The sequence below is a fragment of the Apium graveolens genome, chromosome 8 (assembly GCF_009905375.1).
Source record: "Apium graveolens cultivar Ventura chromosome 8, ASM990537v1, whole genome shotgun sequence".
Lineage (NCBI taxonomy): Eukaryota > Viridiplantae > Streptophyta > Magnoliopsida > Apiales > Apiaceae > Apium > Apium graveolens.
The window spans coordinates 61,986,041-61,999,107 of NC_133654.1; the positions used below are offsets into that span (position 1 = coordinate 61,986,041).

The window sequence follows — 13,067 nt, forward strand, 5'->3', positions numbered from 1 at the left end:
TTATGAAATTTTTGTGGTGGTCTATGTTCTTTTAGACAAACAGTCACTGTGTCACCTTGCACAAATTCTGAGGACACGTTCTAGTTATATGTTCTGATGATTAAGTTCTGAAGACTATAACTCAGAACTTGTATGAAAACTTACTAAGATAGATATTCCTTGTTCGAATTAAGACATTATGTTCTGATGAATTTTAAGTACTGGTATAGGTCTAAGTTCTGATTTTTCAATCTAACCCTTTACTTGACTTATCTGTGAGTAAAATTTGGTAACAGTCTCAGATTAATTTAGAATATGTTGAAGTGGAAGATTAATAGTCTATGGTTAGGACTAATGGCACTCGTCCTTGAACAGTTCACTCTTGTTACATGTGCACATTCCTTTTCAAATGACTGTTATTCTTTTTCAAGTCTAGGGAGACGAGGTAGACTTAACTCTATCTGTCAGCATTAAATATCTTCGCGTCTCCTGGCATTCTCTTGCCTATATAAACAGCCACTTCACATTAGCCTTTCCATCAATTTTTCTCACAATCTTAACTTCATATTCTTTTTCAAAAACTTCATGGTCCGATTCAACATGTTTTTGAATTACCAAAATTTTCATATGGAGCTAAGCTGCGCCAACTGGCAGCAGGAGTGGCATGTAACTGCCATTCCTGAAGAGATATGGGGCTTTGTCCCACAGGCGGTGCTGACTCGACTTCTGTTCTTCGAGATGGACTACCAGCTTCATCTTGATCGAATGGAGGAGGAAAGGCGGGAAGCTATCCGTCAGCAAGAGCGAATCATTCGACTCGCTATCTTGTTTGTCGAAGATAGGAAGAGGAAGATGACTTAATCTCGTCTTCTTCCTGTTCTTCTTCATCCTCAGCTTTGTCAGGCTTCTTAGCTAGGACTAAGGTTGTTGATGTTAGATTTAGAAGCTTAGGACAAGATTGTAAAAGTTCTGATGTAATTTCAATTTCATCAATGTATTATTTTGATATATTAATGGAATTTGTTTTTGTCTTATGATCTTGTCTCTGAGAAATTTTGATACGCATTGATAAATCCTGATAAATATTCTGATGATCGTATAAATTGTGTCTGACTTTAAGTTCTGATAATATTTTATCAGTACTTACTTAACTGATTGATATTACTCATTCTCACACACAGTTTTTTTTCAGAATATTGATATTGCAGAGTAAAATCTTTGAATTAGTGGGAACAGTTTCAATTTTAAATTAAACTGATTCACCTTGATTAATGGAATCTAGGTAAGTGGAACGGTTTTTCCTTGAAAAACTGCAAGTGGGTGGTAACTATTCCTTATTTACCGTGCCCATTACTTTTTGCCTTATCTATGTATAACAGTTGTCAAGGTATTTACCACTACTTTTAAATGCATGTCTGCCATGTGTCCTCAACGGTTACTTTTTGTGTATAAGTAAAAGAGAGCAAAGATTGTCAAATCTTTTATTTACCTTTATATTTTATCTCTCTCTTTACTTTTCAACTCTCTCATCTACTGACGATTTTCTTTTAAGAGGCATTTTCTCAAACACATTACAGGTTACCGATTTCTTTCCAAACATAATGGCACCCAAGGACATTCTCTTTGATGGAGCAAAGTTTGTTCCTAATAACTTCTCTGCGATACTAAACACTACAGAGGCACCCTCTGAACTTCATTTCATTCAGGACTTTCTCACTAGTTCTGATATTGGGTTTGCTCTAACTGAGCCTACATCCATTTTTGGAGTTCAAGTACTGGAGTTTTGGAGGAGTGGAGTATATGACAATGGTGGTGCTCAAGGGTCCCCAAGTATAATATTTTCATCAGGGGACGATGAGTATGTTGTGACTTTGTCTACAGTTAGACAGGCATTACAGCTACCTGAGGACTGTGTTTATTCTACTGTTGATGACTCAGTTCTTCAAAACATGATGGTTAGTCTGGGATATGAAGGAACATTGACCAAGCTTGGACAGTTGAAGAGATCTTTCATAAGGAGGGAATGGAGTTTCTTCTTTGATTGCATTACCAAAGCTTTCGCCAACAAATGTTCAAATTTTGATGCAATTCCCATATTCAGCCAACAAATCGGGTATGCACTTCTAAATCACACTGATTTTGATTATGCACGAGCAGTCTTAGGTTTTATTGGGGATAGGATGACAGAAGATCGCAATACTGTATATTTTGCAAGATTTTGTCAGCTTATTTATAGTTTTTGTTGTAATCAGCCCCAAAATTTTGGTGATCTAATTCCATCCTTCAGAATAGCTAAGAGAGCTTTTACTGATTTATTATCTTCTGATACTAAAAAGGCTGTGTTAAGACCCCTCTTAATACCTTTATCTGTCAAACAAGCCTTAATCATCTATGATCCTGTTAAGTACACTGCACTTTATCCTGATGTTCAAACATCAGAACCTGGTTCATCAGTACCTACCACCTCTACTCAGCCACCTCAAACCTCTCAACCATCTCTCAGAACATATCTCAAGTCCTATGTGAAGCCTACATCTTCTAAGCCAAAGAGAACAAAGACTGTTTCTAAAACACCTCAGAAGAAGAGAAGGATTACTTTAAGAGATGCATCAGATTCTGAAGAACAGATTCTTTCTTCAGAACCTGTGGTAAATGAAGCTGAGAAAGCAACTTCTCAGAAGGATTCTGATATTGGGGGTTCTAAGCTTCTCAAAAGGCTTAGACGAATGACTGTTCCTGAAACTCCAAAAGAATCCAAATCAAACAAGAAATACAAGAAACAGAGGGCACAAAGGCCAGTTTCAGATGATGAGGAGGAAGCAGCTAAGGAAGGGGATCAGGAATCTCTGATCTCACAAGAAAAAGAATGTGCTCCAGATACTTCTTCTCCATCCACTCCATCTCAGGAAACAGTATCTGACAAGGCTAATTCCCCTTCTGTGTCTCTTGGTAATCAAGGCACAAGTGCTGATAATGCTGATCAACACTTAGTTGTGCCTGGAGTAATTTTCTTAGAAGCTCCAACAGCAACAAATCTTTTGCCAACACCTGTTCCTGATGCTATTCAAACTCCGGAATTATCTAAGTCACCTTCTCTGCATCTAGACACTGATGATCAGACTTTAGGTGAGCATCAGGATATGGCTGTTGATCAGAACTTAGCATCAGCTCAGCAACTAGAGGATGCTGAAGCCTCCATTGCTACTCACACTGCTATTATATCAGATGATACTGATTCTATAAGTTCTGATGCTGCACATGCTGGAGATACTGGTGATGCTGCTCCAACTGCAGATACTGATGCAGCAGGTCCTTCAGGACATATTCCTCTTTCTAAGTCTGAACTAGTAAAGAAGTTTGTTACAGAGGAACCACCAGTGCCTTGGAGTGAAACTCCTGCAGGTCAGGAGTGGACTAAGGAATGGAACTCAGTTTCATGTATTCCATCTGCGTTACATCTTACTGAGCACTTGACTAAAGCTGATGAAATGTTAAATTCTGATGATTTCAAAACCCAGCTTCGTGTCACTGCATTGAGTACTAAACATCTACAAGGTCTTCATTCAACCACTCATGCAGAAATACACAAGATTCAGGAGAACTTAATCAAGCAGGAACAAGTTTGGAAACTTGATAAGAAAAAGTTCTTTCAACCTTCTATTGACAGGATTGCTTATATTAAGAAGACTCAAGATCGTCAACAAGCACAGATTGATCAAATTCTGCAAAATCAAGCTTCTCAGCAATCACAATTGACTGAAATCCAATCTTCAGTGGAATTGCTTATCTCTCTTCTACTTCCTGCTGATGCCAAAAAGGGGGAGAAAGTAATTAAGTCCAAATGCAAGGATGACAAGACACTGCAAGGAAAGGATGATGAAAAAGATGACCAAGGAAACTCTGGAATGGGTGGAGGTCATAGTCAAGGTAAAAGATTCTCATCAAGAAATGCTGAAATTGCAAGTCACAGGATAAGTTCTGATACTGGGAAGAGAATAAGTTCTGATACTGGTAAAATAATAAATTCTGATGAACTTCTAGATCTTGATGAAGAAATGTCAAGACAGTTATTTCTTCAAGAAAATCCAGGAATGGACTTGGAAAGTTTAAAGGAAGAAGAAGCTAGACTTAAATCAAAGAAAGCCACATCTAAATCTGAAGCTTCTGGTAAAAAAATCACTTCCAAAACTGAAAGGTATTGTGATTAAAGAAAAGGCACAAACTGAAGCAACATTTGCTAAATCACAACCAAAGATAGATCCAAGATCCAAGGGTAAAGAAAAGGTTGGTGAACCTGTTAAAGTTTATGTACCTCCTGAAGATGAAGAAATTACTGATGACAAAGATAATCTTGCTCTGACTTCAAGAAAAGTTCTTAAAACAACCTCTGACATGGCTCAAGTTGTTCAGAGTCAAGAAATTAAAAGTTCTGATATTCATAAGAAGCAAGTAACCTCTGACACAGCTCAAGTTAACTTGATATCAGAAGGAAGATCAAAAACACTCCTACCAGGATTCACTAAAGCAAAACAAACTCAACCTTTGAAGACTACTGCAAGTCGTTTTGAAGCTAGAGTAGTTACTGGAAAGGAAGCAAGAGATAAAACTGGATTGGGAAGTGCTGATGAAAGAAGAGTACACAACACTACCAATGATCCAACTTCCTTGAGTGAACCAGGTATTGGAGCAACTCCTGAAAGATTGAATCAACTGGAATCTGTACAAATGGTTTACCATACCTACTTGAAGGAACACATCTTGTTGTATTTCATGACAGATGGTAGGGTATATCATATAAGACAAAATGCCATTCCATTGAAGTATTTTGAAGAATTGGAGCATGTATTATTCTTACTTCAAGTGGATGACAGATTGACAGGGACTGCTGCAAACTATTTGAAAGAACAGATTCAGAGACAGAAAAGACTTTATTCTGTTAAGTCTGACAGCATATATGTTCCAAAGTACAGAAATCACAATGGTGATATTGTTGATATGAAGCCTAATACTGCACAGATCAGAACATATCTTGGTATTAAGGGGCTTGAGTTTAATCTAGAGTCTGACAAAGCCTATGTCATAAGACTAGATCAGGAGTTGAGAAAAGCAAAGATTAATGATCTCAGAGCTGCAATATTTCAAACTGGTGAAGATACTGCAGAGCTTAAAGATGTCAAACGGAGAATGATTGATGAACTCAGATATGCTGAGAAATGTTTGTTGAAGAATTATCTCAGAACAACTCCTGACATCAGAGAGATCAGAAAATGATGAAGCCAAGTCGAAGATCTACAACTGCTTAAATTCTGATGTGTATACAGACTAAAGTTGTTATCAGAAGTTGAATTGGTAAAAGCTTTAAGGACTGTAAGTTGTAGTTATCTTGTCTAATTCTCATGCATTTGTACTTAATATTTTTGACATCATCAAATATCTGTTAAACTTGTATATTTTGCTAATTTATAAGTTGGGGGAGATTGTTAGATATATTTGATAATGTCATGGCTAATATGTTTTATGTTTAGATTTCAGATCTTATTTGAACAGGACAAATCAGTACTTAACTGATCAGTACTTATACTGGACGTCAGGACTTAAGGGATATCAGTACTTATGTTATCAGGAGATAAGCATCAGGAGATAGATATCAGAACTTAAGTGCTGAAAGACGATCAGATAAGGACAGTAGCTGATTAAAGTTAAGAAGATCAAGATAAACATAAGAAGAGATATGCATGAAGAAGGAATTCCGTAAAGAATGGAATACTTGGAAGAAAAGATATCTGATTGATATATATTAGGAAGCAGAATTATATTCCATATCAATTAGCGATTATCTTGTAACTGTGTAATATATAAACACAGACATAGGGTTTACACTATAAGTGTTATCATTATCGAGAATATTATTTACTGTAACCCTAGCAGCTCTCGTGATATTTTGTTCATCACTGAGAGATAACAGTTCCAGATTGTAACAGAGTTTATTGTTTCAATAAAGTTTGTTTTCTGTTACTTAAGTTCTTGAAGTTCGATTTGATTGTAATAAACACTGTATTCACCCCCTCTACAGTGAAAGTGTGACCTAACAGGGTATTTTTTTATTTGGTTGAAGATAGCATGTAAAATATACTGCATTATGATCAATATTTTTTGTAGGCTTGGATGAACGCTTTTTACATGCCAATAAGAATTCACAGTCACTATTTTCCGGTTTAGGTATGTGTAATGTGTATCATTTAAGCGTAGTCATCTTAATGATCTAATTCATGTTTTGTTTTGGTAGGTAATAAAAGACAACCTCTTGGCCAGATGTCTCAAACGTCTGCATCGAAAGGTTTGGGTATTTTTTGTTTGTTTCACTAGCATGTAAACCTAGCCTGCATTCTTATCAATTTTTTTTGTAGGCTTGGATGAACGCTTTTTCCCTGCCAATATGAATTCACAGTCACAGTCTTCTGGGTTAGGTATGTGTTATGTATATCTTTTAAGCGTATTCACCTTAATGATCTAAGCCATATTCTGCTTTTCTAGGTATTAAAAAAAATCAAATCCAGTTGTCTCAAACGTTTTCATCAAAAGGTTTGGGTAGTGTGTTGTTGTTTCTATAGACTGTAAAATACACAGCATTATGATCAATGTTTTTTACAGGCTTGGATGAAAGATTTTTGCATGCCAATAAGAATTCTCAGTCACAAAATAACCACGATTCATCAAGTTTAATATACAGCTCTGTAACAACTCAGTTGACACATTCTCTAAAGGAAGGACATGTCAGCCATGAATCATCATCAGGTAAGTTTGACGATGCAGACGTTTAAAATTTGAATTCAAGCAAATGATCTTTCCTCGCATTTATAGGTCCTAAGCGGTTCTGTCCTGGCCCATTGTCTCCTTCTTCAGCGCCTAAAGGTATGCATTTTTTTAAAAGATAGTACTGCAACTAATCCTGAATTATTTCACAGATCATTATTTGGTCATCAAACTAACAACATATATTTAAAACATTTTCAGCTACAAAGATAAGAACTTTGCAGTTTTCTCAGCAAACTAAATTCCGTGGAGAATTGTTGCATCAACGTACATTTTCTGAGAATGCAGACCCCAATGTTTCAACATCAAGTAAAAATGGTAAATATATTACTCCATTGAGTTTAACTTTGTGAACCCAACATATATTTTGGCCTAAATGCAAGAAATTTGACGATATGCTTCTGTTAGGTTAATCCATCGTGCAACTGAGCCTTCACTTGCTACTACACCATCACAAAGAAGTCTAAATTTAGATGATCTAACACCTCAGTCAGGACTAACGCAAATTAACTCAACAACTCATCCATATAGTCCTAAATAGAAGACTTCTTCAGGTAGTAGCATGTATGTGCAATGTTCTCAAATATTTGTAATATTTAGTTGTAATTTTATTAACTGGAAATCAAAATCCATGCTTATTATATTTTGCAGCAAAGTATATTTCTCGAATCATTCTTAATAGACCAGCATTTGCTAAGAAATATACTATGTTTGAGCTACCTTCATCTAGGATATCACCAAACAACAATCCATTCTCAACACAGCAAGAGGCAGGACATAGTTGTAAGTTTACAACTATGAATATATATATATATATTTTTTTTGAACTGATTGATTATTATGATGAATACTGAAACAAAATAATTTTTTTAGCAAACAGGCATTTACAATCCCCATCAAGATTACAGACCACGGATAAAAAGTCATATATTGATGCTCGCATAACATAAAATTCTACTATGGCTAAGAAAAGAGAAATGCGAAATACGATATCAGTTACCATTCCAGATCCTAAAGATCTTGGTGTCCCGCTACCAGGTAGCTCCAAACTTCAGATTATTAGATTTCTGTAATCAGAGTCCTAAATTTCATTCAAGCTTTTACACTAATGATTTTGTATCACCTATGCAGACTGGTTTCCCCATAATAAAGGTTAGTTATTTAAATCCAAAAAAGTTACTGCATTATTTGGAAAAAGTCACAGATTAAGGAATTTTCAATTTCTCATTATTGATGACCAATATGCTGAAGCAACATCTTCAGGAAGTAGGAATTTGATTGATGCTTTCAATAATGTGAGTGATGTACCACTTGAAGATATGCCTGAATATGAGAATTATGTGACAGGTAATATTAAGAAGTAAAGATTAATGTAAATGCAAAGTATCAATTTTTAAAAAGCTCGTACGCAGTCTAAGATGCTAACAATTCAAAGCTAACATATCTGAATGAGTATTGATGGAAGTGGAATGACACATACCTAACTCCTCATCCATGTATTCATCCTGATATTCGGGTAAATGTTCACCATCTTTTGCACTTCCATCAAGTTCATCATCTGCAAATTTATTATGAGTAGATATGTTAGCATAATGACAGATAACAGATTATTGGAAAAGATATATGGATCTTGGACCACCAACGAAAATTTATGGGAAATGTAAAGCTAGGATGTGGAATGAAGAGAGAAACAATAAATCAAGCAAGAACAGCCCACCGACATTCTCAATTTGCTGCAAAATGGTCATGTTAAATTTCCCAAAGAACGTCCTCCTCCTCTTTTCCCGTACTATTTGCTTTCTGGATCTGAGAAAACTGTATATTTTCTGAAAAATATAAGGCCATACAACTCCTTATTTCATTTACCTCACTTGGTGGTAAGATAGATCGTAAAATCAACAATGGTGGAGGTCCTTACTGTTTTAAGATGAATGGACAGAATTATCATTTGATTGGAAGTCTTAAAACAAAGGAAGGACAGTCACCTAAGCAAGACAATAAGACAACTCAAATATTTTATCAATGATTTTTTCTGAATTATTTAAGAATATCGTGTAGGTTGGAGGATATGGCTTACCTTGCTACCCACGCACCTTGATGATGAAATATCTTGAAGAAAGATATGGCTGCTGGAATTTACTATTCTATTCATCAATAAGACACTAATACATCTGTTTTATTATATAACAGGTTATACTATTTTTTCAAGTACTTACGTATCAATAAGTCTTATAAATTAAGTTTTTATATTAGTCTCGCAAATTATTTCATTTTATACACTTGTTAATCCAACATATAAAATTGGTCTTGGTATGTAGATGTGATTGGTGTTTTAGTGGATTTTGAGCATGTATGGAAAATCAAAACTATGTACGGTCTGAAGGATATTTGCAAGTTCAGGATTACTGACGGAAGGTTTATATTGGACTTATCATTGGCTAAGATTTATTGTTGGTCAAACTCTGTTTTATTTAATAATCTTGAACTTACATATACAGAGATTCTCATAAGGTCACTGTATGGGGTAATCTTGCCGTGACTACTGATGCACGTGTTACAGAGGTTAAGGCAGGATTTAAAGATGGTGAGGAGGAGCCTATAATTGTTATTGCGTCAAGTACAAAGCTTAAGATTTGGAAGAGTAAGTCCTATAAAATTCAATATTAAAGTAGTAAAGTGTGAGATTATTAACATGTACTCAACATGATTTCATTTCATATGTATATACGGGTTCTGTTCAGATTAGCACACTACCTGCGTCTAAGATATACATCAATTTGGATCATGATTTTATTTTTGCTATGAGACAGAGGTACACTCATTTTCATCAACTATATTTCATCTATATATCTTAGATGATTAGTTAATTATTTTTTGAAGAGTTCAAAATCATTTATCCATATTTGTATCAGGTTTCACGAAGAAGGTTATGTACCTTCTGACAAGACAACTTCTTCTCCAACTATGACAGATGTTAAGGAGGTGGTGTCTGTCATTGAAACGGTTACACTAAAAGAGTTAAGTGAGAAAACTTCTACTGATTTTCTGAAGGTATTATTTATCTATATGCTGCAAATTTAAGATCAATGTGTAAGTTCACATATAATACATTCTGTATTTGATTAATACTGCATGCATAAATACGAAGTAGAGTTTTTTGTGAATGTAATAAATGAAAACATGTTAATGGAATGTGTAGATGAGTTTTATGTGCAAAGTAAAGGTTAAATCCGTTGAAGAAAGTGACAACTGCTGGTATGGTAGATGCAACAAGAATGATTGTCACGAAGAAGTTATAAAGTTCGAAGGAAAGTATCGATGTGCCAGATGCCAGAAGAATTATCCAGTACCACAAAAGAGGTTATCGAGAAACAAATTCAGTCTATACTCTTATCAATATAAATCTGTAAAGTTAAATGTATATATGAACAAATAACTGACCACCTAAAAAATCACCAACAATTCATATATCTTATTTGCAGGTTCAAGATCGTTGTTCTTGCTGAAGATGACACAGAAGCTTTTAATTTTATTTTATATGATCGTGCCGTGAAACGACTGTTGGGTAAAACAGTAACTAATCTGATGGCTGAAGGATACAATGTAAAGTACTTTAATCCCTTTAGTGTCAATTAATTGTTTTATCCGAAACATATGTTACTGTTTTTATGATTATATCAAGTTGTCTACTGATTGTAACTTTGTAGGATCCTGCAAAGTATCTTCCACCATTGAAGCAAATTGTAGGAAGAGAAATTACTGCTAAAGTTGAGCTCACTGATGATAACATATTAGTTAGCAGCACAATATATTATGCTGTGGATGCATATGAATGTTCAGTTAGCACTTCTCCTGTGCTTGAAGACATTGATACTGGGACTTCAATTTCAAATTATACAAATGTGAGCTTCATGTTTCACATCTTAAAAATTTCCTGCTTATTTCATAATATACCTACAATACTATATATCCTGAAGATATTTATTAACTCTTGAATTTATAAATATTTTCATACTATAACTAAAATTGCAGATAAGTGTTCCCAGTCTATCAGATGGTGCAGGCACTCCAGGTTCAGCTCTATCGACTAGCAAACGAGTTAAAAAGGTCGGTAGATTGTATAATTACCCATTATTAGATGTGATTTATCATACAAAATATACGTACAGTTATTTATTAAATCATACTACATTAACATTATATCAATTTCCAATATGCAGGAAAAGTAAAATGTTTTGGTACCGGACTCAAGATTCATATAATTGCTTCGTTTCGAGGAATCTTGAATAAAGATTATCTCATTTTTTCATTTCAGAACTTCAATAATTATGTTTGATTTTTATTTCCATTGTTGTTTACTGTTTTGCAAATAGTAATATTTTGCACGACGGTGAAGTTGAAACTTTTGGATGTTCTTCATGTTTTTGCAAAATTTTAAATTAATGGACCAATAAATTTTAATGGTAGGTAGTTTGTCCAGTAATTAGATTATTATACTTTCCGTTATGTGGTTAATATTTTATACTATAAACGTGTTTAAACTATATACAAAAATAAAACTCTTCGTACTATTTGACGACAATAATATACAATTTCTTTGTCAAAGACAGAAAAAGGAAAGAGACGTTATCGAATGATTTGTTGTTATTGTTTACACATGATGATATTGGTATAAAAATGTTGTCACACAATGTCGCTACTTCATGAATATATATCTTTAAAATTTAAAAATAGATCGTATATAACTAAACCCCGTATGCGTAGCACGGGCAAAATAACTAGTTATAGTAAAAACATGCAATATACACAGTATATAATGAAGGAAAAAAAGTGATGATACCTGCGCACTACTTGCGCCCTTCTTACTTTATCATTTAGTAATTTTTCCGGCTTAACGATTGCGCCATTTCTTTATTGACAAAATATATCAAAAAAGAATTGAAATGATCTTAACTGTTAAGAAATACCTATTAAGAACAGTGTTATAAAAATCGGAAATCGGAATAGATCGGTTGAGGTACCGATTTGCGATTTATCGGAAATCGGGGATTTATCGGAATATTAAATCGGATTAAAATCGGATATATTTTTAATAATTTTTAAATATATATATATATATATATATATATATAAATATATGACACTGGTACATATTAAAAATTACAAAATTAGTGAGATTAATTGGGCCACTTGGTAGATACGGGCTTATGGCCCATGACATTTCTCTGGTATATAAATTGAAACAACATCATGTACTAAACATAATGTACTAGTACTATTACTGTTGTACCACTGATTTACAAAAATCACTGTACTTTATTGTTAACCGTGTCACTTTTATTAAACAATAATAAGTTTATTCTTGAGTCATCTTCTTCTTGCTCCTCAGACATTTCCTCATCGTCTTCGTTGCTGTTAGGCGGTTTCTGTCAATTTCTTCTTCCTAATTTCTTTTCTCTCTTGTTCTAACTCACTGCGATTTCATTATTTCTTTTCTAATCTTCTCCGATTTTCCCGAAATTGACCGATTTTTAACGATTTTGACCCATTTTTCCGGAATACGTTTTTTTCGGCGATTTTCTGTTATAAGATCGCCAGCTCTCCGATTAACGATTTGTCGGCCGATTTATCGGACAAATCGCCGATTTTTAGAACCATGATTAAGAAGGATTAAAAGAGATTATGAGAAAAATAAATGAGCCCTAAATTGCATACGAGATTACAAATGTTACGTGTAAGTGTGCATCGCATTTATATAGAAAAATATGTGATTTGTGTAAATTAAACCAAATATACCTGGTATATCATGTTTTTACAGAATCTGAGAAAATTAAGATGTACGCACCACCCTCTCGTTCATAAGAATGAAGAGTCTGTTTCCGAAAGACCCCCAGTTATACGTACGTGTACATACACAATATAAAAAAGTGTAAAAATTTTAAATTTTTTTATGATGAAATAACTTAAAAATAGATCGAGACAAATATAAGTATATAACATTATAAGATAGAATTTACCTAATGTCAAATGCATTTAACATTGGTTGATGGCCAAAAATACCCTTTTTTTAGAAAATGTAATAATAATACCACTTTTTGAAAGATATGACCAAAAATATATTTGTAATACGCATTTGAAAAATGAGTAATATTTAAAAAAAATATGGATTTTTTTTAAAAAGAACTGAAACATGATACGAATTACTGACATGCGTATCATGTATTGGAAAATTTAGATACGCATCTTATGGATGCGTATTCAATTTTTTTTAATTT

The 13,067-nt window shown here is 34.0% G+C and overlaps 1 long non-coding RNA gene across 1 annotated transcript; it reads left to right on the forward strand.

The window, feature by feature from the left end:
- Window positions 1–6,520: 6,520 nt before the first annotated feature.
- On the forward strand, window positions 6,521–7,086 carry LOC141677569 (uncharacterized). Its single transcript, XR_012557468.1, has 4 exons — window positions 6,521–6,561; window positions 6,631–6,774; window positions 6,841–6,891; window positions 6,994–7,086. It is a non-coding gene; the product is annotated as an uncharacterized LOC141677569 (long non-coding RNA).
- The last annotated feature ends 5,981 nt before the right edge of the window (window positions 7,087–13,067 follow it).